This window comes from Podarcis vaucheri (genome assembly GCF_965113315.1).
Source record: "Podarcis vaucheri genome assembly, chromosome: 5".
NCBI lineage: Eukaryota > Metazoa > Chordata > Lepidosauria > Squamata > Lacertidae > Podarcis > Podarcis vaucheri.
This window is the reverse complement of record NC_138763.1, coordinates 57,844,970-57,850,969: the sequence shown is the minus strand read 5'-3', so window position 1 is coordinate 57,850,969 and position 6,000 is coordinate 57,844,970. Positions and strand designations below refer to the sequence as shown.

Genomic DNA, 6,000 nt, shown 5'->3' with positions numbered 1-6,000 from the left:
AAAGAGGGCTAATCATCAAGAAACTTTGCTACTAAATCAACAGCTCTAACTGAAACGAGTGTAATTTGGAGAAATGGCCGTTCTCGGATGAACTTTCTTTTATTTGTTGAGTAAAGATAACATCTGAATAGATTTTCAGGTTTTGCTTCCAAAAGTCCTGGAAACTTGACAAAGCTGGGCATCTTCCAGAAGCAGTGTAAGACATTTCAGTCCAAACTTTTGGTGGTTCAGAATAGAGAGGCAGATCCAGAGAATTCAGGAATTGCTGTATTACCCCCCCCCCATGGGATGGGGCTGGCCATACCTTTGGTTGAACTAAAACAAAAAACAAACAAAAAAGTGTTCCTTTTTCTGTTCTTTGCACTGCACAACCTAAGATACCTTGTACCCCACTGCATTTCCTGCACAACTGTCAAATGCACCGAACAAGCATTTCTACACAAATAATTCGCCTGCATGCTGCATTTAGATCATTGCATATGACAGCAGCACACTTGGGTGATTTTTTTTGTTGCCTGGCCGTTCAGCAACATCTTATACACATGTGATAGTGCAGGCATGGGTTGCATGCCAATTCCGACTTTTCAGTAAGGATCTTGTGACAGGTGAAGCAGCCTTCAGATCTGCTCTCCTCAGGCAAAGATAACGAAACCTCTTTCAGGATTTTGACATTGCAATCGGTGAGTGGAAGTGCTTGAAAAGAAGAAGGGAGGAGAAGGCGGCGGCGGCGGCGGCAGCAGCAGCATCTTAGGTTACGCGGCGTGTGTATCTCCTCGCACACGCGCTGGGAAGAGGTATATGGCGCTGGGAACTCTGGATTGGCCCAGGCTCCCAGCATCTCATCTCCGTAGGGAGAAACGTGCCTTTGCCTTTCTTCCTCAGAGCCGGGTCCGAGCTAGCCTCGCCTTCCCTTCGCGGCGCTGTGGCGAGGGTGCCACCCTTGGGTTGGGCAGCTGCGGCTGCTGCTCCGAAGAGCGCCAAGGAACTTTAATCAAACTTCTTTATTTTTAGCCTCGCGGAGACTCACTCGCTCCCCGTCCCCAGGGGACTCGAGAGCGGCGGCCACGGGCTCGGAAAGTATCAGCCCGCAGCTTTGGGCTGGGCTCTCTTGGCGCTCGGCTCGTGGCACTCGCCGCCGCCGCCGGTAACCGCCTGAAACGCCTTCATTCTTTCAGCCCGGAACGAGCGCGAGGGAAGCAGCCCCAGCCGCCGCCGCCGCCGCCGCCGCTCTCCCTGTAACAGCAGGCAATTAGCTTCGCGCCCGTTCGCTGAGGAAAGGCGGCAGGTCCGAGGCACCACGTCTCCCTCCCTCCCTCCTTCCCTCGGGCTCCGGCTCCGCCCCGCCCCTCCTTCCCCTCAGCCGCTGCCCGGCGTGTGGTGCAGAGCGCGGCTTCGCGAGCGAACAAGCGGCTGGAGGCGCGACAGCACCGCCGCCAGCCGGAGCCGGGAGGCTTAGGCTGCGCTGCCTGCGAAGCGGAGCGAACTCCTCGACCCTCCTCCTCCTCCTCCCCATCCCGCCGTCCCCTCGTCAGGAAAGTGTGAGGAGGAGAAGAAAGGGGCGAGCAAGAGCGAGGTAAGTGGAGGCGAGGCGGGGCGCGGGCGGCGAGAGATGCTGGCCGTGGAGGCTCGACGAGGCGACGCCGAGGGGAAAGAAGTTGAGGGGAAGGAGGCCGCGGCACGTGCCGCCCCGCCGCCGCCGCCGGGTCTCGTTTGGGACCCGCATTGGTGAGCGCGCGGCGCCGCCGCCGCCGGGGAAGCGCCCCAAGGTCAGCGGCAGCAGGCGAGAGCTCCGGCGTCCGCGCGAACTGGGGCTCCACCCCGGCTCTCGTCTCCACTTTGTGGGAAGAAGTTGTGTGGAGCAGCAAGTCGAGGAGGGGGTGGGGTGCGCAGGAGGGGAGGGGGGGGGCTCGGCCTCAGTGCGCAGGCGTAGGAGCGCGAGACCTGCCCGGGAAGGTGGCAGCGCGCGGTGCCCCTCTGGAGAGCCCAAGGGGCACGGAGGGAAGCGGAGCCAGGCACCGGCGGCTGGGCGTGGGGAAGAGGCGCTGAAGACGCCCGGGGCGCCTTGGGAGTCGTCTCTGCACCCTCCTGGCAGGAGGCGCAGGCTGGCACAGGTGTAGCAACAAAAGGAAACTTTGCCTCTGCTTCTTTGATTGTACTCTGCCCTCCTTCCCAGCAGCTGAAGGCACTTTGTAGGATCTTAGCCCCTATTTCCCTTCCTCCAGAGCCTTTTGCCATAAGCTGGCTTTTTGAGAGACTGGCTTGCCCAAAGCTACCCAGGGAGCGCAGGAATTTTAACCAGGGTGCCCTCTAACTACTATACCGGGCTGACAGTCAACAGGCTAAGGAGATGCAGTAGCTGAAATCCTCAGACGTTAGAATAACCGTGCACTCATCCAAACAGGGTTATTGGGGTACTGTAAGGAATATGGATGAGTTATTTTGGGAGAACTCTGTCATAATGCACTGGCTCTTTCTGCCTTTCTTCTCCTGCCCACTTAGTGCCACTGATAGTTGTACTTCTGACATCTATTTAGCACCAGCCATATCCAAGGCAGGCTATAGGGCTCTGATAAGTACTGCCCTCTCTTTGGACTTCCAAGGTATATTAGACCAGTATGATAAGAAGGGATGGGAGCAAAGGCATAACGCATGCACATGGCACGTTACCAGAAGCACAGTCATGATTGGGATATTTGTCCTGACACTCTCAAACGCTGAGTTGGCGTGCTGCAGGCTTGGCTGCTTGTAGGAGTTCTTTGTACAGGAGTGTGGTGTGGTCGATAGTATTTGTGTAAAATCCTTGGGAAGCATGTAGATTAGGCATTCTGTCAATGCAGTAGCATATATTTAAACAGGATCATATAAGCCCTCGCTGCTTCATAAACCTATATGACTATATTTTACTGTTATATATTAGAACAAGCACAAAACATACTGTATTGCTAACTGGAAGCATTTACTTCTTTTTATTGTCTTGAGGGTGTATAGAGATACACACGTTTTTTGATGAAGTTTTGCTAAATCATTCTGGCTTTTGAATGAATGCCAGCTTTTATAAGCCTATCTGAAATAATAATCATTCTAACGTATCGTTTGATCTGACAATCCTATTATAAGGATATGGAAATTTCTGTATGGACCCATTTATATATGAATGCATGTGTGTTTGAGTTGGTGAATGTGTCTATAAGTGGCCTTTATATATTAGCACAGTTTGTGGAGAACTGTGTTTCTTGACATAGTATCGTTCGGTTGCTTGATTAGACTGCTTGCCAAAAAGCTTTCTGCCATGACAATATCGGCCACAGCATCTGTAGAGAAGACAATTTGTGGATTCATCTGACACAGAGACATTGGTCAGTCATTGACTCGAGCTTTCTGCTAGTGGTAGTCACTGTTCTGCGACAACTTGGTGATGAACTTGAAATGCTTTTAACTTTCCCCTCATTTCCGTCTTCTCCTGTAAAGCAACACATGATAGCAATTTCCTGGGGGGAAAAGCATTGAAAAGTCAGAAAAGCAGGCACATTGTTTTGCATTTGGCATGTGAACCTTTAAAATCCTCTTTTAAGCAGAGTTTTAAAATTGCCCTTCTCACTGCTTCTTAGGTTATTGATAATAACAGTGAGGCGTGCAGTGCGTTGTGTCTGTTTCTTAATACACACATCCATTAATTCAGTAGACAGGCTGTGCTACTCAGCATTTACACTCTGTGAAATGAAAAGGGTACTTGATTTTTCTTTTTTAAGAAAAAGAAATTGCCCTTTCAAAATGTTGTGTGTCTGAAACAAGGCCTTAGAAGAGTTGCATAATAACTAAGATAATGCGATTTTGTTGCCACCTCGCTGGGTTGCCTGTTGGGCTCACCACTATAAAACTGAGAATTGCTGATTGGCTAATTACAGCATTTTTATGGTGATTTGTCAGGAAAGAATTGTGAAATAGCCTGTATCTCAAGTGCGGCTTGGCTATTCTTCCTGCTGCCACCCTCATTTAACTCAAATCAAGATAGATATGTCTTCCAGAAAAAGTGTTTATGGGGATAAAACTAGTAAATATATTCTGATAATGATGAAATATTCACATCAAACTGATGAACTTAATAGTTGTCTGTTGCTGCTGAAACTGGCTTCAGAGTTCATTAACAAATTCTTATGTACAGTGGTACCTCTACTTACGAACTTAATTCATTCCGGAGGTCCGTTCTTAAACTGAAACTGTTCTTAACTAGAGGCGTGCTTTCACTAATGGGGCCTCTTGCTGCTGCTGTGCCACCGGCACACAATTTCTGTTCTCATCCTGGCACAAAGTTCTCAACTTGAGGTAACTCTTCCAGGTTAGTGGAGTTTGTAACCTGAAGCGTTTGTAACCTGAGGTGTTTGTAACTCGAGGTACCACTGTAACACAAAAACTTTAAGCATCTAATCACCATTAAATTTAAGCATTGCTATATTGGTGATAAATGTTTTCATTTTACTATTATGATACTTTGTTCTGTAGACATCTGACCCTTTAGATCATAATTATTGGTAGACTTGAAAGACAAATACTGGTATCTTTAGCAAAGTCATTCTTCAAGTCTTCACATAAAGAATACTGTCACTTATTGTTCATTTCATAAACCATGGCTTCAATACTTCTTCCAACAGTTTCAGATCTTATGTCAGTGAATATCCATTCTGAATTTATATAGCAGTGAATTACCTTCATCATGTGAAGCATATCTAAGATATATATCTCTTGTTTCTGACATATAAAGCCATTGGCAACTTGTAAATCTGGGCTAATCAAAGAATGACTCAATTTTGCACATTACTGGTTAGCAATGATTTTTCATGAAGAGTAAATATTTTGGAGAGATGACAGAATAAGATGTGCTTGTTTATTCATTTCTGTAGACAAACATTTCATTGAACAACATTAGTCTTCTGCTTACCGTAATTATGGAGGGGAATTCCTGAAGTCACCAGTCACTATAATTACCAGTTTTCATTAAATGTGCTGAATATAATTGCTCAAAACTGGCTGTCTTATGATATCTTAAAAGTTTCAGTCCTACTCTCTGCCACTATCTTACTTTCTCCTAAAGTTGGGCACTGAGTCAAAATAGTCATTTGGCTTGTTACAAGCCAAGAGAAGAAAATTAATTTACATGCTGAAAAGAATGCTTTGCTTATATAAAGGTCACTGAACACAACAGCATTTATTGTGCTTGGACCCTGAGGGTATCCTGAAAACCATTCCAGTGTTTATAAATATACTCAATATGGAGCCAAAGCCTAATGTCTGAAGTCAGTAATTGTACAGTTTGGAACAGGGGTAAGGAATTTCAGGCTGGATGTGTGGATAAATGTGCCCCCCACAATCCTTTCTGTCCAGCCTTTGGGACTCCTAGGCCATGCCCCTCTCTCCTGCCCATGGTACTCACTGGCCCTGCTCTTCATTCTCCTTGAGTATTTTTGCCTGACTGTCAAGCATCCTTGAAATGGTGATGTCTCTTCCCTGTCTGGATGGAAGCTGGAGGTGTGTGGGTGTAGGAACTGCTGACTTTTGCATGACTGGAATGTAGTCACATTCAAAGATAAGAATCACATCTGTTGCTCTCGCCACTTTTGGTTCTGGCTGCCTTCACTTTTGCCTTTGGACCTACCCACCAATGACATATGGCTCCCAAAAGGTTATCCATGAGAAAATGTGGCCCCAAGGCTAATAAAGGTTCTCCAGCCCTTGTTTAGAATCTGATACAAAATTTAACATCAAAACCAACTTTTATTTACCTTAACTGAAATAAGAATAGGTTAAAACTTTGAATTTGCATTATAAAATGCTTCCAATTGCAATATGAAATCCTGTAACAGGTTTTGTTATCTTTGCCCAACAAGAAGTGACTTAAGGCTAGCAAGTGAGCAAATTATGAAATTTCAACTATGATATTTCAAATATTTCTTAACAGTCAAAGAAAAATATGAAACTGTATAACTCAAAAGCATTATAAATAAA

At 46.5% G+C, this 6,000-nt stretch overlaps 1 protein-coding gene across 1 annotated transcript in view; it reads left to right on the top strand.

Annotated features, from left to right (window-relative positions):
- The first annotated feature begins 1,374 nt into the window (after positions 1 to 1,374).
- Positions 1,375 to 6,000, top strand: part of CHST15 (carbohydrate sulfotransferase 15) — a 69,446-nt gene continuing 64,820 nt past the window's right edge. The window contains exon 1 of the mRNA XM_082222779.1: positions 1,375 to 1,573. The gene's annotated coding sequence lies outside the window, so the exon portion shown is untranslated. The remainder of the gene's footprint in view (positions 1,574 to 6,000) is intronic.